We start from the raw sequence: 23,854 nt of genomic DNA on the forward strand, positions 1-23,854 counted from the left end.
CTGAGAGGTGAGAAGAAAGCTAAGATTTGGTAATTCTTTTTCTCATTTAAGAATGGGTCCAGCATCTGGGGATTAGAAGAATAAATCTTTTTTTATCTTTGCAAAATATATATTCAACATCAGCATTGTAGTAAAAGCACTAGCTTATTTTAAGTGCACCCACACTCTCAATCATAGCATAAATTCCATTCCTGTCGTCTTGAATAGTGTTGAGCGATACCGTCCGATACTTGAAAGTATCGGTATCGGAAAGTATCGGCCGATACCGGCAAAGTATCGGATCCAATCCGATACCGATACCCGATACCAATACAAGTCAATGGGACTCAAGTATCGGACGGTATTCCTGATGGTTCCCAGGGTCTGAAGGAGAGGAAACTCTCCTTCAGGCCCTGGGATCCATATAAATGTGTAAAAGAAAGAATTAAAATAAAAAATATCGCTATACTCACCTCTCCGACGCAGCCTGGACCTCAGCGAGGGAACCGGCAGCGTTGTTTGTTTAAAATTCGCGCTTTTACTTGGTTACGTGAAGTCCCGGCTTGTGATTGGTCAGGGCGGCCATGTTGCCGGGACGCGGACCAATCACAGCAAGCCGTGACGAAATTACGTCATGGCTTGCTGTGATTGGTCCGCGTCCCGGCAACATGGCCGCCATTAACCAATCACAAGCCGTGACGTCACGGGAGGCTGGACACGCGCGCTTTTTAAAATGGGCGCGTGTCCAGCCTCCCGTGACGTCCCGGCTTGTGATTGGTTGCGCCGCGGTCAACCAATCACAAGCCGGGAGGCTGGACACGCGCGCATTTTAAAATTTTAAAATGGGCGCGTGTCCAGCCTCCCGGCTTGTGATTGGTTGATCGCGGCGCAACCAATCACAAGCCGGGACGTCACGGGAGGCTGGACACACGCCCATTTTAAAATGCGCGCGTGTCCAGCCTCCCGTGACGTCACGGCTTGTGATTGGTTGCGTCTCCCATGTGACTGCGACGCAACCAATCACAAAGCCGGGACGTAATTTTAAAATCCTTAAGGACCTGAAATTACGTCACGGCTTGCTGTGATTGGTTGCGTCTCCCATGTGACTGCGACGCAACCAATCACAACGCCGGAACGTAATTTTAAAATCCTGAAGGACCTGAAATTACGTCACGGCTTGCTGTGATTGGTTGCGTCCCGGTCACATGGGCGGCACGCAACCAATCACAAGCCGGGACTCACGTAAAGGAAAGAAAAGCGCGAATTTTAAACAAAGAACGCTGCCGCTTCCCTCGGTAAGGTGCAGGCTGCGTCGGAGAGGTGAGTATAGCAATATTTTTTATTTTAATTCTCTCTTTTACACATTTTTACATTAATGTTGTTTCGATACCGATACCCGATATCACAAAAATATCGGATCTCGGTATCGGAATTCCGATACAGCAAGTATCGGCCGATACCCGATACTTGCAGTATCGGAATGCTCAACACTAGTCTTGAAGCTTTATTGATGCTTAGCCAGAGGCTTGGACCGAGCAAGGGGATTCCAATATGGATGAGCGGTGAGCCGTCACTATTTCTTGTTTGTCTGCTGATAATTTTGCACATTTTAAAGGGGCATAAGTTAATTACAATGGTTATTTATATATTTTAAGGCAAAATATCTTTGACAAAGGATTCTTGTAGATCCTGCTAGATTGATGAAGATGAACATGCTATGGCAAAAAGGCAGCAAATATGTGATAAAATGAAATACAATGGTGTATTTAGTGTACTCTATAAAAATGAAGCACCTGTATGACAAAGATCCTATCATTCTGCTCAGTATTGACAAATAAATACTATTTGCAATTTCATCATTTCTTTATATAGCAGTACTACGCTGTTTTCAGATCTGTGTTATGATGAACAGATCCATACAATTTATAGCAATGTGAAAATGAATAAACCGAAAAAAGAAAAAGGGAGACAAGCGCACATAAGGTAATAATGTATTTGACACCTGTAATCGGGGCTGACGCGGTTGCTCACCTGATTGGGTTGTGTAATTGCCCACAGATTATTCAACTGCTGCAGTAACATCTGCAGACGAAAGAGGATCTTCTTCAGCATGTAGATTGAGGAGAAGTGGAAGATAGACATTCTGGTAGACCACGTTTAGTATGAGCCTGAATTATTGATAAAAGCTGCTTAAAGTATTATCACATGTGAAACTACTCCTTTTTCACAGCAGAGAAGTATACCAGAAAATCTATCTCTTACTTCCCCTCAATAAATAAAACTAAGAATATCATGCCCCACTACATTATACTACAGTCCACTATAGTCATGGCCAAAAGTTTACAGAATGACACAAGTGGTTTTCACAAAGCTTGCTGCTTCATTGTTTTTAGATCTTTTGTGTCAGATGTTTCTATATTTACTGCAGTATATTTATAAACATTTCATAACTTTTTATGATTTTATAGAAATATGTCAAGTTTAACCCCTTTCTGCCATCGGAAGTACTATCCCGTCCATGTGACCTGGGACTTAATTCCCATGGACGGGATTGTATGTCATATGCGATCAGCTGCGCCCACGGGGGAAGCGCTGCCGATCGCGGCTGGGTATCAGCTGATTATCACAGCTGACACCCGACACTATGTGCCAGGAGTGGTCACGGACCGCTCCCGGCTCTTTAACCACCGGAACACTGCGATCAAACAAGATCACAGCATTCAGGTGGCATAGGGAAGCATCGCACAAGGAAGGGGCTCCCTGCATGCTTCCCAGAGACCCTTAGAACAACACAATGTGATTGCGTTGTTCCGAGGCTCTCCTCCCTGCAGGCCCCCGGATCCAAGATGTCCACGAGGTCCTTCCGGGTCCGGCAGGGAAGTGGCTTCTCAGTGCCTGCGGAGAGCAGGCATCGGTCAGCCTCCTACACTGCCTGTCTATACAGTGATGTCCCATCCTGTGACAATGTCAAAAAGTAAAAAAAAAAAAATTATCATGCTTAAAAACATTTTAAAAATATTACTAAATAGAGAAAAAAAATATATTTTTCCAAAAAAATACATTTCTTTATGAAAATTAAAAAAAGCAATGAAAGTACACATATTTAGTATCACCACATCCGCAACTACCCGACCTATAAAACTGTCCCACTAGTTAACCCCTTCAATGCTTTATCATCATACCGCCAAACAAAAAGTGGAATAACACGCGATCAAAAAGACGGATATAAATAAACATGGTACCGCTGAAAACGTCATCTTGTCTCGCAAAAAACGAGCTGCCATACAGTCTTCAGCCAAAAAATAAAAAAGTTATAGCCCTCAGAATAAAGGGATGCAAAAATAATTACTTTTTATTATTAAGAGTTTTTATTGTATAAAAGCGCCAAGACAAAACAAAATAAAAATGAGGTGTCGCTGTAATCATATTAACCTGAAGGATAAAACTGCTTTATCAATTTTACCACACACAGAAGGGTATGAACTCCCCAACGAAAAGAAATTCATGAATTGCTGGTTTTTGTTCATTCTGCCTCACAAAAATCGGAATAAAAAGCGATAAAAAAAGTCATGTGCCCAAAAATGGTACCAATAAAACGTCAACTTGTCCCGCAAAAAACAAGACCTTACATGACACTGTGGGCCAAAATCGGGGATTTTTTTGGTACTGTGGGATTTTAGCTATTCGAGATTACAAATTTCCATGCATAATGATCCTAGATGATGTTAGCGGTGATGGTACAGAGGATGCAACTTATTTTTTTAGTAGAGAATTATTAAACACATTATGAATCCTAAAAGTAGGAGGCAAAGAAATTAGAATGCTACAGGATTGACAACGGTCACAATCTTATAATTACTGATGAACCTGGAACCCAGTTTCCAAGAGGGAACCTTCAACTTAATGTTCCTTGAAGGCAACCCCACCAAGTCACCAACACACAAGTCCGGATCCACCAAACATATCTGATTAGCCACACTCTTACATTTGGACCCCACCTTCCTCAAATTATCAAGAACCCCTTGCCACTCAGACGCAACTGATGATGAAAACTGTTCTTCTTCAGGTATTCCTGAAGAGTGATTCCTATTAAATGAACTGAACTGAGGATGAAACCTGTATGCCTCGAAAAACAGAGACTTACCAGACTCATGATAACGATTATTTACCGCTAATTCAGCTAAAAGTAAATAGGTAACCTAATCCACCTGATTCTCACACACAAAACACCTAAGATAACTTTCAAGATTCTGGTTAACCTATTTAGTTTGCCTATTAGACTGCGAGTGAAATGCTGAAGAGATTGACAGATGGATCCCCAAATTAGTGCAAAATACCCTCCAAAATTTTTAAATATACTGCATCCCTGATTAGAAACAATGTTGGTAGGGATCTCATGTAATTTTACAATCTCTCTGATGAAAATTCGCACTAAGGTCTTGCCGTTAGGTAAAGTGGGTAGCGCATTGAAATGTGATATTCTAGTGAATCTGTCCACCACCACCAAAATTACAGTATCACCTGTCGACATGGTTAGATTAGTAATCAAATTGACCGACAAATGAGTACAAGGTCTACTGAGAATCGCCAATGGTTGTAGAGACCCAGATGGATGAGTATGAGAGGTTTTAGAATGCACACAGACACTGCAGGAGACCATGTACACCCAGACATCCTGATATACCCCTAACCACCAAAAACACAGAGAAAGATCTGTGGTGGCTTTATTACTGGGATGTCTGGCCAAGATGGAATCATGATGTTCAATAAGAACTCTCAGATGGAGATTCATAGGTACAGACAGGTTACCTAACGGACAGGCACCAGGGGCATCCCCCTGAGCCTCAACAACCTCTTTCTCAAGATCAGAGCATATAGACGCAATATCTACCCCTTTCTGTAGAATAGGAACCAGTTCACAATAATCTCCACCCCTGAGAAAACAATGAGATAAGGCATCCGCCTTAATGTTCTTGTTCCCTGGCGTATATGTAACAAAAAAGTTAAACCTGGTGAAGAACAATGCCCATCTTGACTGTCTAGACGTTAGACATTTCACAGACTCTAGATATATGACATTCTTATGATCTATGATAACTATAACCGGATGACCTGCCCCATCCAGAAAATTATGCCACTCTTCAAAGCCCCACTTGATTGCCAAGAGTTCCCTGTTACCAATGTCATAATTTCTCTTTGCAGATGACTTTTTTTTAGAAAAGTATGTACATGGATGCCATTTAGCAGGAGACGCACCCTGCGACAACACATCCCCCACCCCCACTTTAAACATGTGAACTTCTACAATAAATGGCTGAGTGACATCAGACCGTGTGAGAATCGGTGCAGATGCAAAACACTCCTTCAAGGTATTGAATTTCTACCTGGTCAGATTGGACCACTTGGAAAAATCTGTCTCTTTCCTGGCCATATCCGTCAGAGGTTTGGCCAGTACTATAACGTTTTTGATGACCTTAGGGTAGTAGTTGGTGAAACCCAAAAACCTTTGTAACACCTTCAAATCCTTGGGGCGATCCCGATCCAGTACCGTCCTGACTTTCGCCGGATCCATGCAAAAAACGGTGGGCGATAAAATATATCCTAGAAAAGGGATCTCCTCAACTGAGAACATAAGGTTCTCTTTTTTGACAAATAATTTATTGTTTCTGAGTATGTTTCTGAGTATCTGTAAGACCTGTGTCACGGTTCTACCCCTCAGTGTGTCTGCGATGCAGTTACTGACAACTTGGCCGTCCAATCTGGTATAGGTGTTTTCTGAAGCTGTCAGTACTTTGATTGACAGCTTGGCCATCCAATCTGGTACAGGGGTGTGCCGAGCTGTCAGTATGTTGATTGACAGCTCGACTATCTAATCTGAGACAGAAGCATCGGCTGTCTCCAAGTGTTCATTATTTCAGGTTATCGCCATGCTACTTAAATGAGCTGTGTCTCCCAGAACTCTGCCTGACGCACATTCAACTTGTGAGTAGTGTTGAGCGATACCGTCCGATACTTGAAAGTATCGGTATCGGAAAGTATCGGCCGATACCGGCAAAGTATCGGATCCAATCCGATACCGATACCCGATACCAATACAAGTCAATGGGACTCAGGTATCGGACTGTATTCCTGATGGTTCCCAGGGTCTGAAGGAGAGGAAACTCTCCTTCAGGCCCTGGGAACCATATAAATGTGTAAAAGAAAGAATTAAAATAAAAAATATCGCTATACTCACCTGTCCGACGCAGCCGGGACCTCAGCGAGGGAACCGGCAGCGTTGTTTGTTTAAAATTCGCGCTATTACTTGGTTACGTGAATTCCCGGCTTGTGATTGGTCAGGTCGGCCATGTTGCCGGGACGCGGACCAATCACAGCAAGCCGTGACGAAATTACGTCACGGCTTGCTGTGATTGGTCCGCGTCCCGGCAATATGGCCGCCCTGACCAATCACAAGCCGTGACGTCACGGGAGGCTGGACACGCGCTCATTTTAAAATGGGCGCGTGTCCAGCCTCCCGTGACGTCACGGCTTGTGATTGGTTGCGCCGCGGTCAACCAATCACAAGCCGGGAGGCTGGACGCGCTCATTTTAAAATGGGCGCGTGTCCAGCCTCCCGTGACGTCACGGCTTGTGATTGGTTGCGCCGCGGTCAACCAATCACAAGCCGGGAGGCTGGACGCGCTCATTTTAAAATGGGCGCGTGTCCAGCCTCCCGTGACGTCACGGCTTGTGATTGGTTGCGCCGCGGTCAACCAATCACAAGCCGGGAGGCTGGACGCGGTCATTTTAAAATGGGCGCGTGTCCAGCCTCCCGTGACGTCACGGCTTGTGATTGGTTGCGCCGCGGTCAACCAATCACAAGCCGGGAGGCTGGACGCGCTCATTTTAAAATGGGCGCGTGTCCAGCCTCCCGTGACGTCACGGCTTGTGATTGGTCAGGGCGGCCATATTGCCGGGACGCGGACCAATCACAGCAAGCCGTGACGTAATTTCGTCACGGCTTGCTGTGATTGGTCCGCGTCCCGGCAACGTGGCCGACCTGACCAATCACAAGCCGGGAATTCACGTAACCAAGTAATAGCGCGAATTTTAAACAAACAACGCTGCCGGTTCCCTCGCTGAAGTCCCGGCTGCGTCGGAGAGGTGAGTATAGCGATATTTTTTATTTTAATTCTCTCTTTTACACATTTTAACATTAATGTTGTTGCGATACCCGATACCCGATACCACAAGAGTATCGGAATCCCGGTATCGGAATTCCGATACAGCAAGTATCGGCCGATACCCGATACTTGCAGCATCGGAATGCTCAACACTACTTGTGAGGTTTGTTCTCCTGTGCATTGAGTTCTGCATGCTTGATCTTTTGCCTGATCTTGGACTTCGTCATGACCCTAAGCCTGTTTAACCCCATCAGCTCTGATCCGTTATCCTCCCGCTACTCTTACCTCGGAACATTTTTGTCTCTTGGTTCTGTTTATGATGTACCCTCCTGGCTTCTGACCTTGGACTCCTTGTCTTTTCTGACTCACGGCTTGGCCGTGAGAAGTGACTAGTTTCACATTACATCTGGCAGATATGTTTTTCTTTTTCGCTATAATGGATCCTGTTCACACATTTTGCAACCAGGTGGCAAATTTGACTCAGATGACTCAGGAACTGGTGAAGGATTGCCAGAGTCTGGGGTCATCACAATATCAGTTGCAGGGTCAGATAAATAACTTGATAAAGACCCCCAACAGCCCCCCACTGCCGACAGTGGCTGTGGTGTCAAAGAAAGACCAGTTTAGGGTATTCAGGGAGAGCTGGCAGTTATTTTTTACCCAGCACCCCTGGTCGTCAGGGGAGGAGTTCCATTGGTCGGAATAATCATGTCCCTACTGTGAGGGGATCCTCAGACCTGGTAATTTTCTTTGTCCCCACAAGCCCCAGAATGGTTTTCTGTTGATGCCTGTTTTTTAACACTTTAGGTCTGATATATGACGAACCCAACAGAATCCAGGTAGCTGAGGCTAAGTTCGTGAACATGTAAAAGAGGGGTTGCACAGCTTTAGACTACTGTACTGAGTTCCGGCAGTTTTATGGAACGATGCTGCTCTCAGGTGCCAGTTCCAGACAGGTCTTTCTGAGACACTCAAGGATGCTCTAGTCCGCCATAACACCCCTTGTTCTCTGATGGAGGTCATCCCTCAGGCCAGAGGAATGGACCACAGAATCCATGAGAGACAAGGTGAACAGCAAGCTGCATGTTATACTTCCCCGGAGCAGGTCCATATACCCGAGGTTAGAGTTGCCAGTAGTGTTGAGCGATACCGTCCGATACTTGAAAGTATCGGTATCGGAAAGTATCGGCCGATACCGGCAAAGTATCGGATCCAATCCGATACCGATACCCGATACCAATACAAGTCAATGGGACTCATGTATCGGACGGTATCCCTGATGGTTCCCAGGGTCTGAAGGAGAGGAAACTCTCCTTCAGGCCCTGGGAACCATATTAATGTGTAAAAGAAAGAATTAAAATAAAAAATATTGCTATACTCACCTCTCCGACGCAGCCTGCACCTTACCGAGGGAAGCGGCAGCGTTCTTTGTTTAAAATTCGCGCTTTTCTTTCCTTTACGTGAAGTCCCGGCTTGTGATTGGTCGCGTGCCGCCCATGTGGCCGGGACGCAACCAATCACAGCAAGCCGTGACGTAATTTCAGGTCCTTCAGGATTTTAAAATTACGTTCCGGCGTTGTGATTGGTTGCGTCGCAGTCACATGGGCGACGCAACCAATCACAGCAAGCCGTGACGTAATTTCAGGTCCTTCAGGATTTTAAAATTACGTCCCGGCTTTGTGATTGGTTGCGTCGCGGTCAACCAATCACAAGCCGGGAGGCTGGACACGCGCGCATTTTAAAATGCGCGCTTGTCCAACCTCCCGTGACGTCCCGGCTTGTGATTGGTTGCTTCGCGGTCAACCAATCACAAGCCGGGAGGCTGGACACGCGCGCATTTTAAAATGCGCGCTTGTCCAGCCTCCCGGCTTGTGATTGGTTGATCGCGACGCAACCAATCACAAGCCGGGACGTCACGGGAGGTTGGACAAGCGCGCATTTTAAAATGCGCGCGTGTCCAGCCTCCCGGCTTGTGATTGGTTGATCGCGACGCAACCAATCACAAGCCGGGACGTCACGGAAAGTTGGACAAGCGCGCATTTTAAAATGCGCGCATGTCCAGCCTCCCGGCTTGTGATTGGTTGATCGCGACGCAACCAATCACAAGCCGGGACGTCACGGGAGGCTGGACAAGCGCGCATTTTAAAATGCGCGCGTGTCCAGCCTCCCGTGACGTCACGGCTTGTGATTGGTTGCGTCGCCCATGTGACTGCGACGCAACCAATCACAAAGCCGGGACGTAATTTTAAAATCCTTAAGGACCTGAAATTACGTCACGGCTTGCTGTGATTGGTTGCGTCGCCCATGTGACTGCGACGCAACCAATCACAAAGCCGGGACTTCACGTAAGGAAAGAAAAGCGTGAATTTTAAACAAAGAACGCTGCCGCTTCCCTCGGTAAGGTGCAGGCTGCGTCGGAGAGGTGAGTATAGCAATATTTTTTATTTTAATTCTCTCTTTTACACATTTTTACATTAATGTTGTTTCGATACCGATACCAGATACCACAAAAGTATCGGATCTCGGTATCGGAATTCCGATACAGCAAATATCGGCCGATACCCGATACTTGCGGTATCGGAATGCTCAACACTAGTTGCCAGTCTTTGTTATGCGGAGAGAAAATGGAGACAAGATCTCGGTCTCTGTCTATACTGTGGTCTCTGGATATTTTCTTAAGAATTGCCCAATTCGTCCTCAAGCTATCAAACCATCGGGAGAACATCTGAGTCTGGGTGACAGCCAAGGATCTCACCCACACTCCCAGGTACCTTTTTCTTCCTCTGATAAAGTACTGATAAATAATATAATTTCCTTCAAAAACCAGGTGTTATCAACATTGGCGTTCATTGACTGTGGGTCAGCTGATAACTTTATTGATTCAGCACTGGTTCTGAAGTTAGGGTTAGAGACAGTTAGTTTAGAAAAACCCATTCAAGTCATCACGCTTGACAAGACACCGTTAGCTCACAATTTGATCAAGAGAGCAGAGGTGGATTTGATTCTCCAAGTGGGAGCACTCCACTCTGAATCCATCTCCTGTTTTGTGTTGGATAATTTACCTACTGGATTGTTACTGAGGTAACAAACCTATCACAGTGATCAAAATAAAAAAAATAGTAAATGAACCCCCCCTTTGTCACCCCCATAGGTAGGGACAATAATAACATGAAGAAAATATATTTACTTTTATTTTTATTTTTCCACTAGGGTTAGGGTTAGAACTATGGTTAGGGTTAGAACTAGGGTTAGGGTTAGAACTAGGGTTAGGGTTAGAACTAGGGTTAGGGTTAGAACTAGGGTTAGGGTTAAAACTAGGGTGAAGGTTAGAACTAGGGTGAAGGTTAGAACTAGGGTTAGGGTTGCAATTAGGGTTAAAGTTGCATTTAGGGTTAGGGTTAGAATTAGGGTTAGGGTTGCAATTAGTGTTGGGTTGTAATTAGGGTTAGGGTTAGAATTAGGGTTAGGCTTAGAATTAGGCTATGTGCACACGGTGCAGATTTGGCTGTGGATCCGCAGCGGATTGGCCGCTGTGGATTCGTAGCAGTTTTCCATCACCTTTACAGTACCATGTAAACCCATGGAAAACCAAATCTGCTGTGCCAATGGTGCGGAAAATACGTTGCGGACATGCTGCGTTGTATTTTACACAGCATGTCAATTCTTTGTGCTGATTCCGCAGCGTTTTACACCTGTTCCTCAATAGAAATCCGCAGGTGAAATCCCACAAAAAAACACTGCAAATCCACAGTAAATCCGCAGGTAAAATGCAGTGCCTTTTACCTGCGGATTTTTCAAAAACGGTGCGCAAAAATCCTCACACGATCCGCAACGTGGGCACATAGCCTTAGGGTTAGGGTTGAAATTAGAGTTATAGAGATCATGAGTAAGACTTCATAGTTGAAACGCATTGATCCTCCTCACTGGTGTGCCAGGTGTTTGCTATGTAAAGATTTTTCTTGTTGGAGAACTATTTATCGCTTTAGTTGTCTAATAAAGTCTCACAAAGTCTGAACTGCCTCCACCTCCAGCTGGATCATTTCCCTTTTTGTCGAAATTAGAGTTAGGGTTGGAATTAGGGTTAGGGTTGGAAATAGGGTTAAGATTAGGGTTAAATGTATGTGAGGGTTAGGCTTGTGGTTAGGGTTGTGGTTATGGTTGGGATTAGGGTTAGGGGTGTGTTGGGGTTAGGGTTGTGGTTAGGGTTAGGGTTGGGATTAGGGTTAGGGTTGGGATTAGGGTCAGGGGTGTGTTGGGGTTAGGGTTGTGATTAGGGATATGGCTAGAGTTGGGATTAGGGGTGTGTTGGGTTTAGTGTTGGCGTTAGAATTGAGGGGTTTCCACTGTTTAGGCACATCAGGGGTCTCCAGACGCGAAATGGCGCCACCATTGATTCCAGCCAATCTTGCGTTCAAAAAGTCAAATGATGCTCCCTCCCTTCTGGGCCCCGACATGCGCCCAAACAGTGGTTTACCCAAACATATGGGGCATAAGTGTACTCAGGAAAAATTGCACAACAACTTTGGGGGTCTAATATCTCCTGTTACCCTTGAGAAAAAAAAAATGGGGGCTAAAAAATTATTTTTCTGGGAAAAAATGATTTTTTATTTCCACAGCTCTGCGTTATAAAATTCTGTGAAGCACTTGGGGGTTCAAAGTGCTCACCACACATCTAGATTAGTTCCTTAGGGGGTCTAGTTTCCAAAATGGGGTCACTTGTGGGGAGTTTCTACCGTTTAGGCACATCAGGGTCTCTGCAAATGCAACGTGACGCCCGCAGACCATTCCATCAGAGTCTGCATTTCAAAACGTCACTACTTCGCTTCCGAGCCCCGACGTGTGCCCAAACAGTGGTTTACCCCCACATATGGGTATCAGCGTATTCAGGACAAACTGGGCAGCAACGATTGGGGCCTAATTTCTCCTGTTACCCTTGTGAAAATAAAAAATTGCTTGCTAAAAATAATTTTTGAGGAAAGAAAAATTATTTTTTATTTTCACGGCTCTGGGTTATAATCTTCTGTGAAGCACTTGGGGGTTCAAAGTGATCACCACACATCTAGATAAGTTCCTTAGGGGGTCTAGTTTCCAAAATTGGGTCACTTGTGGGGGGTTTCTACTGTTTAGGCACATCAAGGGCTCTGAAAACATAACATGACGCCCGTAGACCATTCTATCAAAGTCACTACTTCCCTTCCAAGCCCAGACGTGTGCCCAAACAGTGGTTCCCCCCACATATGGGGTATGAGCGTACTCAGGACAAACTGGACAACAACTTTTGGGGTACAAATTTCTCCTGTTACTCTTGTGAAAATAAATAATTGCAGGCTAAAAAATAATTTTTGAGGAAAGAAAAATGATTTTTTATTTTCACGGCTCTGCGTTATAAACTTCTGTGATAAACTTCTAGCTTCCAAATTGGGGTCACTTGTGGGGGAGCTCCAATGTTTAGGCACACAGGGGCTCTCCAAACACGACATGGTGTCCGCTAACAATTGGAGCAAATTTTTCATTCAAAAACTCAAATGTCGCTCCTTCCCTTCCGAGCCCTGCCATGTGCCCAACCAGTGGTTTATCCCCACATGTGAGGTATCGGTGTACTTAGAAGAAATTGCCCAATAAATTTTAGGATCCATTTTATCCTGTTGCCCATGTGGAAATGAACAAATTGAGGCTAAAATATTTTTTTTGTGAAAAAAAGTACTTTTTAATTTTTATGGATCAATTTGTGAAGCACCCGGGGGTTCTCACTATACATCTAGATAAGCTCCTGGGGGAATCTAGTTTCCAAAATGGGGTCAATTGTGGGGTAGCTCCAATCTTTAGGCACACAGGGGCTCTCCAAACGTGACATAGTGTCCGCTAAAGATTGGAGCCAATTTATCATTGAAAAAGTCAAATGGCGCTCCTTCCCTTCCGAGCCCTGTTGTGCGCCCAAACAGTGGTCCCCCCCACATATGGGGTATCAGCGTACTCAGGACAAATTGTACAATAACTTTTGGGGTCCAGTTTCTCCTTTTACCCTTTAGAAAATAAAAAAAATGTTGCTAAAAGATAATTTTTGTGACTAAAAAGCTAAATGTTCATTTTTTCCTTCAATGTTGCTTCTGCTGCTGTGAAGCACCTGAAGGGTTAATAAACTTCTTTAATGTGGTTTTGAGCACCTTGAGGGGTGCAGTTTTCAGAATGGTGTCATTTGGGTATTTTCAGCCATATAGACCCCTCAAACTGACTTCAAATGTGAGGTGGTCCCTAAAAAAATGGTTTTGTAAATTTTGTTGTAAAAATGAGAAATCGATGGTCAAATTTTAACTCTTCCTATCAAAAAAAAAAATTCTGTTTCCAAAATTGTGCTGATGTAAAGTAGATATGTGGGAAATGTTATTTATTAACTATTTTGTGTCACATAACTCTCTGGTTTAACAGAATAAAAATTCAAAATTTGAAAATTGCTAAATTTTCAAACTTTTAGCCAAATTTCCATTTTTTTTCACAAATAAACACAAAATTATCGACCTAAATTTACCACTAACATGAAGCGCAATATGTCACGAAAAAACATTCTCTGAACCGCTAGGATCCGTTTAAGCGTTCCTGAGTTATTACCTCATAAAGGGACACTGGTCAGAATTGCAAAAAATGGCCAGGTCATTGAGGTCAAAATAGGCTGAGTCATGAAGGGGTTAAAAAAACCCTATATGCATTTACTTTTCCATAGCCTTCCCCCTGCCTTGGTAGCAGAGAAGCAGTAACACAATTAACAGGGATTGTTGGTCTGTTTGATATTTTTTTGCTTCTCCTATATCTGGGCTCTCCTTGTACAGTCCACCATTATAATTCATTTTTATTGCTCCTCACAGCCCCCCTTTTTCTCCCCGGGAGCAACAACAATATTCCCCAGCCTACGGTTAAGTTTAGGTCTGTAATTCCCTTTTACATACAATATATTCATTTAGACACTATCTTTAGTACTGCATTATGTCAAAGTTAGGGTACTGTCACACAGTCACACTTTGGACGCTACGACGGCACGATCCGTGACGTCGCAGCGTCGTATGAGTATCGCTCCAGCGTCGTAGACTGCGGTCACACGTTGCAATCACGGCGCTGGAGCGATGCCGAAGTCCCCGGGTAACCAGGGTAAACATCGGGTTACTAAGCGCAGGGCCGCGCTTAGTAACCCGATGTTTACCCTGGTTACCAGCGTAAACGTAAAAAAAACAAACCGTACATACTCACATTCCGGTGTCTGTCCCCCGGCGTTCTGCTTCTCTCCACTGTGTCTGCGCCAGCCGGAAAGCACAGCGGTGACGTCAGACGTCAACGCTGTGCTCGCTTTCCGGCCGGCAGGCGCTCACAGTGCAGAGAAGCTGAGACGCCGGGGGACAGACACCGGAATGTAAGTATGTAAGTTTTTTTTTTTTTTACTTTTACGCTGGTAACCACGGTAAACATCGGGTTACTAAGCGCGGCCCTGCGCTTAGTTACCCGATGTTTACCCTGGTTACAAGTGAACACATCGCTGGATCGCTGTCACACACAACGATCCAGCGATGTCAGCGGGTGATCAAGCGACGAAAGAAAGTTCCAAACGATCTGCTACGACGTACGATTCTCAGCAGGATCCCTGATCGCTGCTGCGTGTCAGACACAGCGATATCGTATGGATATCGCTGGAACGTCACAGATCGTACGGTCGTAGCGATCAAAGTGTGACTGTGTGACAGTACCCTTAGGCTACATGCCTCTTATCTGTTCTCTCAAGATCTGTACTGTGAGTTCCTTCCCTTCGGTCCCCCCCCCCCATTCTTTCTAACTCCTCTTTAAAAAAATGTTTTCTCTCCCCTTGTTCCTTTCTTATTCTCTGTTTATTGTCAATTTAATGTTATACTATCTCCTCACTCCTGTTTTATACGTCTGCATATATACTTTATTGACACATTGCTTGCTGGTAGTTTAGCAATTTTAATATGTCTCCACTTTATTATCCACTTGTCAAGATTGTTATTTTCTATAGGTTATATGTTAGTGTCTGTATTTTTTCTATGTATTTCCCATACCCTTACTTATTTTTTTATTGTTTGTATTTACTTCTAGCGATGTTTGAAAAAGACCAGGACTAGGTTGAAACGTTACTCGCTGCATCACATATTTTTCACTCACCAAATTGGTATTATTTTGTTTGTGGTGTGATTTTTTATACAAGAATTAAATTATTATTATTATTATTTATTGTTATAGCGCCATTTATTCTATGGCGCTTTACATGTGAGGAGGGGTATACATAATAAAAACAAGTACAATAACCTTAAACAATACAAGTCATAACTGGTACAGGAGGAGTGAGGACCCTGCCCGCGAAGGCTCACAGTCTACAAGGGATGGGTGAGAATACAGTAGGTGAGGATAGAGCTGGTCATGCAGCGGTTTGGTTGATCGGTGGTTACTGCAGGTTGTAGGCTTGTCGGAAGAGGTGGGTCTTCAGGTTCTTTTTGAAGATTTCGATGGTAGGCGAGAGTCTGATGTGTTGTGGTAGAGGGTTCCAGAGTAGGGGTGATACGCGAGAGAAATCTTGTATGCAATTGTGGGAAGAGGAGATAAGAGGGGAGTAAAGAAGGAGATCTTGTGAGGATCGGAGGTTGCGTGTAGCTAAGTACCGGGAGACGAGGTCACAGATGTATGGAGGAGACAGGTTGTGGATGGCTTTGTATGACATGGTTTTGTACTGGAGTCTCTGGGCAATGGGGAGCCAGCGAAGGGATACACAGAAGGGAGAGTCAGGGGAATAGCGGGGGGACAGGTGGATTAGTCGGGTAGCAGAGTTTAGAATAGATTGGAGGGGTGCGAGAGTGTTCGAGGGGAGGCCACAGAGCAGGAGGTTGCAGTAGTCAAGGCAAGAGATGATGAGGGCATGGACTAGGGTTTTTGCAGATTCTTGGTTGAGGAATGAACGGATTCATGAAATATTTTTGAGTTGAAGTCGGCAGGAAGTGGAAAGGGCTTGGATATGTGGTTTGAAGGAGAGATCAGCGTCAAGGATTACCCCGAGGCAGCGAGCTTGTGGGACTGGGGAGAGTGGGCAACCATTTACTGTAATGGTTAGGTTCGTTGGGGGGGTCGCGTGAGATGGGGGAAAGATGATGAATTCTGTTTTGTCCATGTTAAGTTTCAGAAATCTAGCAGAGAAGAAGGATGAAATAGTTGACAGACATTGAGGGATTCTGGTTAGTAGGGAGGTGATATCTGGTCCAGAGATGTAGATCTGTGTGTCATCAGCATAGAGGTGATACTGAAAGCCATGAGATTCTATGATCTGTCCCAGGCCAAAGGTGTAAATGGAGAAGAGCAGGGGCCCAAGGACTGAACCTTGTGGGACTCCGACAGATAGGGGGCGAGGTGAGGAGGTGGTGTGTGAGTGGGAGACGCTGAATGTCTGGTCTGTTAGGTACGATGAGATCCAGGATAGGGCCAAGTCTGTGATGCCAAGGGATGAGAGGGTCTGTAATAATAGGGAATGGTCCACTGTGTCAAAGGCAGCCGACAGGTCGAGGAGGAGGAGAACAGAGTAGTGTCGCTTGCTCTTGGCGGTTAAGAGGTCGCTGGTGACCTTAGTTAGGGCAGTTTCAGTGGAATGGTGTGACCGGAAGCCAGATTGTAAGCGGTCAAAGAGGGAGCAAGAAGAGAGATGGGAGGACAGTTCAAGGTAGACGTGTTGTTCCAGTAGTTTGGAGGCATAAGGCAGAAGTGATATAGGGCGATAGCTAGATACAGAGGATGGGTCAAGAGAGGGCTTTTTGAGGATAGGTGTGATGGAGGCATGTTTAAAGCTTGAGGGGAAAACACCAGTTGTTAGTGATAGGTTGAAGAGATGGGTTAGAGTTGGGAAGAAGACTGTGGTGAGGTTTGGGATGAGGTGGGATGGGAGCGGGTCAAGTGCACAGGTGGTGAGATGCGATCTTGAGAATAGAGTGGAGAGTTGATCTTCTGTAATGGAGAAGTTGGTTTTGGAGGTGGAGGGCAGGGAAGTCGGGAAGAAGGGCTCTGGGGCTTGTTGACCAAAACTGTCTCTGATGCTATCAATCTTCTGCTTGAAGAATGAGGCAAAGTCTTCAGCGGAGATAAGTGGGGAGGGAGGAGGTGCTGGGGGACGGAGGAGAGAATTGAAGGTGTTGAATAACTGTTTAGGGTTGTGAGACAGGGAGGATATGAGAAATGAGAAGTAGGTTTGTTTAGCTGTGGCGAGTGTGGTCTTGAAAGTAGTGAGGGACTGTTTGAATGTGATGAAGTGGTCGTTGGAGTGGGATCTTTTCCATCTACGCTCAGCAGCCCTGGAAGCTCGCCTCAGTTCTTTGGTCAGGCTGGTGTGCCAGGGCTGTCTGTTGATTTTGCGAGCTTTGGTATGTGTAAGTGGGGCAGCAGATTCCAAAGCTACAGCTATTGTGGTGTTATATAGAGCTGCAGCGTCATCCGCATTGTGTATGGAACTTATGTCTGTGAGAGGGAGGAGGGATTCAGAGAATGAATGTAGGTCAAGATGTTTAAGATTTCTGCGAGGGTGTGAAAGTTTGTGGGGTGGGGATTGTAGACATGGAGTGGAGAGAGATGAGAATGTGAGAAGGTTGTGGTCAGAGAGAGGAAGAGGTGAGTTAGAGAGGTTAGATAGGGAGCAGAGGCGGGTGAAGATGAGGTCCAGTGTGTGACCATCTTTGTGAGTGGCTGCAGAAGACCATTGAGTGAGGTCAAAGGAGGAAGTGAGAGATAGAAGTTTAGTGGCAGCTGGAGGGAAGTGTCAATGGGGATGTTGAAATCACCCATGATGATAGTGGGGATGTCCGCAGAAAGGAAATGAAGTAGCCAGGTGGTGAAGTGGTCAAAGAAGGTGGTGGCTGGCCCTGGGGGGCGGTAAATGGCAGCCAGTTGGAGGTTGGAGGGGGAGTAGATGCGCACAGAGTGCACCTCAAAGGAAGGGAGGGTAACAGAGGGTGGCAGTGGGATTGGGGTGAAGGAGCAGTTATCTGACAGGAGAAAACCAACTCCTCTGCCATGCTTGCTGCTGGGGCAGGGTGTGTGAGAAAGGTGGAAGCCACCGTAAGAGAGTGCAGCAGGGGAGGCTGTGTCAGAAGGGGTGAGCCAGGTTTCGGTGATGGCGAGGAAGGAAAGTTTGGTAGTAACAAAAAGATCATGGATGTAGGGAAGCTTGTTACAGACAGAGCGAGCGTTCCACAGAGCTCCTGTTAGTGGGACTGGGGAAGCGGGGGCTGGGTGAATGGGTATAAGGTTAGAAAGGTTACGGAAGTTTGTGATGGAGCATGGGTGGGAGGTAGAAATGACTGTGGGAATATGGTGAGGAGGACCAGGATTTGAGCAGTGAGAAGGAGCAGAGATAGTGTTAGCAGGTGGGAGCAGGAGAGGGCATGAGGGGGCTGCCTGTGCTTTGAGACAGAGGATTGTATGTTAAGGAACAATTCTGAGGAGGAGTTGAGATGGATGGGAAGGATTGAAGAGGAGATGAACAGTTCCTTACTTGGTGTGGGGATTGGGGGAGGTAGCAGAAAGTGAAAGATTATAGGGGTGAAAGTGAAAATAAACAGAAACATTGTTTGCAGTGACTGGCCAGTTACCTTCAGTTCCCTTCAGGTTCAATTCAGGTTTTAATTCTAATGTAATCCACACTTTTAGAACACACTTCTAGAAATCACACTGCTAAAGTCATGCAGACTTGTGCTATTCAATATATGGAAAACTAAGTGCGTTCAGGTGTGAAGCAGAGAGGAGTGGTCTCTGTTCATCTAGGTCAGAGAATTAAGGGTGGACCAAAAGCATACAATCAAGCCTAAGTAAACAAGGTCATAAATATCACAGGGTAAGTTGTGGTTAGCTGAAAGGCATACCATGTAAAAGTAAGGAGCAGGGGGAAGTCTATGTGCAAAGCTGGGTGATGTACTATGTGCATGGAGCGCCCCCACACCGCCGCAGGGCCGAGGGGTACCCGGAGCCGGGCCTCTGGTTCTCAGTCTCGGGGTTGTCACGGTGGCTAGACCCGGTCCGTGGCCCTGTCTGTCAATGGGGGACGTCCGGTGCAATAAGTGGTGTGGTAACGGTGCAGGTCGCAGTAAATAACGAGGACACCAGTTTGCAGTCTCTTTACCTCTTTACTGAAGATGTTGGAGACCTCAGTCCAGAGCGCTGTTAACTGGGTTTTCAGAGACCGGCCGGTCCAACGACACATCAGGAGTTCTCCTCACAGGTGGGAATCAGTATCTACCTTCTAGCGCTGTGTGTTGTAGTTCTTCCCTGCTGAGCTCCCGGGATAGTCCTCACAACTGTTTCTTTCTGTCTCTACTGTTCGTTCTCCGTCCTCCAGGTGATATGGTAGGACGCACCCGTATGACGGGGTAGGCCTGGAGTTCTTCCGGGACTCTAGAGTCGCCCCTCTCCCACAGCTGCCTCCGTTGTCTGCTTAGGTGTTAAGTGAGACAGCCAACCTGTAATTAGCTGTCCTGCCGTGGTTTGCAATGTACTTAAAGTCTCTTACTTGCTCGGCGTTCCGGCCACCGATTGTTTGCGCCTCAGCAAGGTGCTGCCTCTTTCAGCACAACCCCTGCTGGTATTCTCCTTTTCTGTATTCCCGTTGTTTGTTGGTTAGTTCTGCTCTGAGAAGTCTGCCAGGATCCCCATCCCTGACAGGTCCTCTCACTAGCTCTTCCCAGCTACTTCTCCCTGTCTTCCTGTCCAACCCCCAGTTTTACCAGAGTTGTGAGGAGTGGCCTACTAGATAGGACCACCCCCCCTGGTGGCCGGAGTGTGAAGTGTGGTGAAAATGTACCTGGTCAGAGAAACTCCTTAGTGCAATCAGACGTACCATAGCTCCCCATAGTGGCGGAGCCGCAGTACTGCAACAACCAGGACTCTGGGGTGCTGCACTCCCCCCCGGTTAAATCCAGTACTCCGGGACTGGGAAAACAAGAACAATAATACATGTTAACAGGAAACACACAAACTTTTGAAATAGCATAACAATTGAACATAACAATGCTTCCCTTTACGGGAGGTGAGGATTCTTGAACGTTGCAAAAGTTAGGTCATGCACAGTTTATGACTCTCAGTTCAGTGGTTGAAACAGCGGGGACCCCGGGTAAACAAAGGGGTCCCCCTTATGAAAGTTTTTGAGCAATTCACTGTCCATTACTCTATTGTCCATTTTAACAACCTGTAACAAAAAGATATGCATACAAACATTTTTAATGAAATAGCAGCCCTTATCAATACCTCCACATTTTGTAGCGGAGGGGAGTTTGGTTCTGTGTGCTGCGTGTGGACCTTCGCAGCGCAGGGGTTGCTATTGGCCTAACAGGGCCCGCTATGCTTGCTACCGCTGGTGTAGTGCGCTGTCTTCTAACTACACTTCTAGTGAGTCTGGGTAGCACTGGCAGGTTGGGGCTCTCAGAGCTGCTGCTATCAACAGTGGGTACGGCAGGCTCACTGATAGCAGAGGGAGGATTTGCCGGTTCAACGGTCAGCATGGCTTCTTCAGGCAAGGCTTGTTGAGGTTGCGGGGCCGGATGATCTGGTTCCACCATTGTTTCTGGCGGGTCCGGCTGTTCAAACATTACAACAGGTACCGCAACGGCTTGGTTTATCAGAGTCCAGGACTGGGGAAAGTCACCAAGGACAGTATGGAACATTTTCTCCTTTTCCACCGGCGGGGAGATTTCTGGGGCCGTGCCCCTCTCTTTCAATTTATCGGGGCAGACCTTAAGGTGATCCCTGGATACCGCTGTCGAGGTCTCCCCTTTGTCCTTGCTGATGAGACAGACCTTAGTGTTGTCGAAGTCGGATGGCAAGATGGTATACGGTTCCGCTTCCCATTGGTCATCGAGCTTGTGTAACCTCCTCTTTCGTTTAAGCACCTGCTCACCAGGTGACAGGGGAATCGCAGGAGCGTGTTGGTTGTAGTCCCTTTCTTGCCTCTGCCTAGCCTGGGCGAGACTTCTCTCCACACACTCTTGCACTTCGCGGTACCTTCGCTGCCTTTCTGCATCCCAATCCGCATCCGGCGAGGTATCTTCGGGTACTAGGACCCCCATGTCCAGATCAACGGGTAACCGACTAGACCTTCCTCGCATCAGGTACGCTGGAGTACAGTTGGTGGAACTTACTGGGATGTGGTTGTACATATCCACCAAGTCAGGCAACTTTGTCGGCCACAGATTCCGTTCCTCCACAGGCAAGGTCTTCAATAAATCGATTACTACCTGGTTCATCTTCTCGCACATCCCGTTGGTTTGAGGGTGGTACGGTGTAGTTCTGATCTTCTTACACCCGTACAACTGGCAGAATTCTTGGAATACTTCTGCTTCAAAGGCAGGTCCCTGGTCGGTCAGTACCTTCTCTGGGTAGCCATGGGGCCTACAAAAGTGCTGCTGGAAGGCCCTGGCGGCAGTCCTGGCCGTTAGATCTTTAACAGGCACAACCACCAGAAATCTGGAGTAGTGGTCCACGATGGTAAGGGCGTAGATATAGCCCGACCGGCTAGGTGTCAGCTTCACATGATCCAGCGCGACCAGTTCAAGCGGCCGTTTGGTGATGATAGGCCGCAGGGGGGCCCGTTGGCTGTCACGGTCCTTTCTGCGCAGACTACATGGACCACACTCCCGACACCACTTCTCAATGGTTCTCTTCATGCCAATCCAATAGAACCTCCCTCGGAGTAGCTTCTCCAGCTTCTTCCATCCGAAGTGTCCGGCTCCATCATGGTAGGCTCCCAGAACCATGGGCGCATCTCGCCTTGGCACCACTATCTGCCACACCAATTCATGAGTACGTGGGTCGATGCTCCTCCTGCACAGCTTGCCATCATGGATAAACAGCTTGCTTCTTCCCTTCCACAGCTGTTGGGTTTCTTGTGGATCATCTGGGCCAGGGTGCAACCCAGCCTGCGTCAAGAGCTCCTTCACCTGACGGACCGCGGGGTCACTATCCTGGGTTTCTGCCCATCCGTGGTGGGGCAGGGGATTCAGCGTGGCATCTGGTTGGTTCTTGTGCCTGTTCTTCACATAGTGAGAGCTCTGAGTGGCTTTGGGGCGATGGAAGGCAGGCAGCTCCACCTCTTCAAGTGCCTCCGGGTCTTCTCCCACTTCTGGTAAATTGGGCATTCGGGACAAAGCATCGGCATTGGCATTCTGGTGCCCTGCCCGATATTTGATGGTGAAATCATAGTTGGACAGCCGGGCCATCCACCGCTGTTCCAAGGCCCCGAGTTTGGCGGTATCCAGATGCGTTAGCGGATTGTTGTCCGTGAAGACGGTGAATTTCGCGGAAGCCAGGTAGTGCTTAAACCTCTCCATCACTGCCCAGACAAGGGCAAGGAATTCCAGTTTGAAGGAACTGTAGTTGTCAGGGTTCCTTTCCGTGGGACGGAGTTTCCTGCTGGCGTAAGCGATCACCCTTTCCTTGCCGTTCTGGACCTGAGACAGCACGGCTCCTAGTCCCACATTACTGGCATCTGTGTACAGCACAAACGGTTGGTCGTATTCGGGGTAAGCCAGTACCTCTTCCCCCGTCAGCGCCGACTTCAAGCAGGTGAAGGATTCCTCCAGCTCTTCGTTCCAATCAAAGGGGGTTTTCCTCCCCTTGGTCTTCTTTGGTTGGCCCACCAGCAGATTTTGCAAGGGTGCGGCCTTCTTGGTGAAATCCTTAATGAATCTCCGGTAGTAACCTACCAACCCGAGGAACTGCCGGACTTCGTGGAGGTCACTAGGCTTTGGCCAGTCCTGGATCACTGTGACCTTGTCGGGGTCTGGGGCCACTCCTTCAGCGCTCACTACATGGCCCAGGTACTGCACTTTAGGTTTCAGCAGATGACACTTGGACGGTTTCACTTTTAGGCCGAATTTGGACAAGGCTTCAAACACCTCGGCCAGGTGCTTCAGATGGTCTTCGTAGGTTTTAGAGAAGACTATGACGTCATCCAGATATAGCAGCACGGTTTCAAAGTTCAGGTGTCCCAGGCAGCTCTCCATCATCCTCTGGAACGTTCCGGGAGCATTGCACAATCCGAAGGGCATGTAGTTGAACTCACAGAGGCCCATTGGCGTCGTGAAGGCCGTCTTTTCCTTGTCCGCCTCCGCCACAGGAACCTGCCAGTACCCACTGGTGAGATCTAAGGTAGAGAAATAGTTAGCAGATTTTAAAGCAGCCAGAGACTCCTCTATCCTGGGCAGTGGGTATGCGTCCTTATGTGTAATGCGATTCAACTGTCTGTAATCAACACACATCCTCATTGTACCATCTTTCTTTTTAACAAGGACTAACGGAGCCGCCCAGGGGCTACAGCTGTCTCTCACCACCCCAGCCTCCTTCATTTCCCGCAACATGTCCTTGGCACACTGGTAATGAGCTGGGGGTACAGGGCGATATCTCTCTTTTATGGGTCGATGATCTCCCGTGGGGATGTGATGTTGGATCCCTTTCACCTGTCCAAAATCTGAGGGGTGTTTGCTGAATACCTGTTCGTACTCGTGTACCACCCTGTAAGCCCCCTGTATTTGATGAGATGGGGTAGAGTCAGTGCCCACATGCAATTCCCGACACCAATCTTTCGAGTGCTCTGCAGAACCTTTGTTCTCCGCCACGTTTGACGGGCCCAAAGGTTCAGGTGTCTGTATTACACTATTATTGACAGTGAACAGTTTGGCGAGCGTAGTATACTT

Source organism: Ranitomeya variabilis, chromosome 6 (assembly GCF_051348905.1).
Source record: "Ranitomeya variabilis isolate aRanVar5 chromosome 6, aRanVar5.hap1, whole genome shotgun sequence".
Taxonomy (NCBI): Eukaryota; Metazoa; Chordata; class Amphibia; order Anura; family Dendrobatidae; genus Ranitomeya; species Ranitomeya variabilis.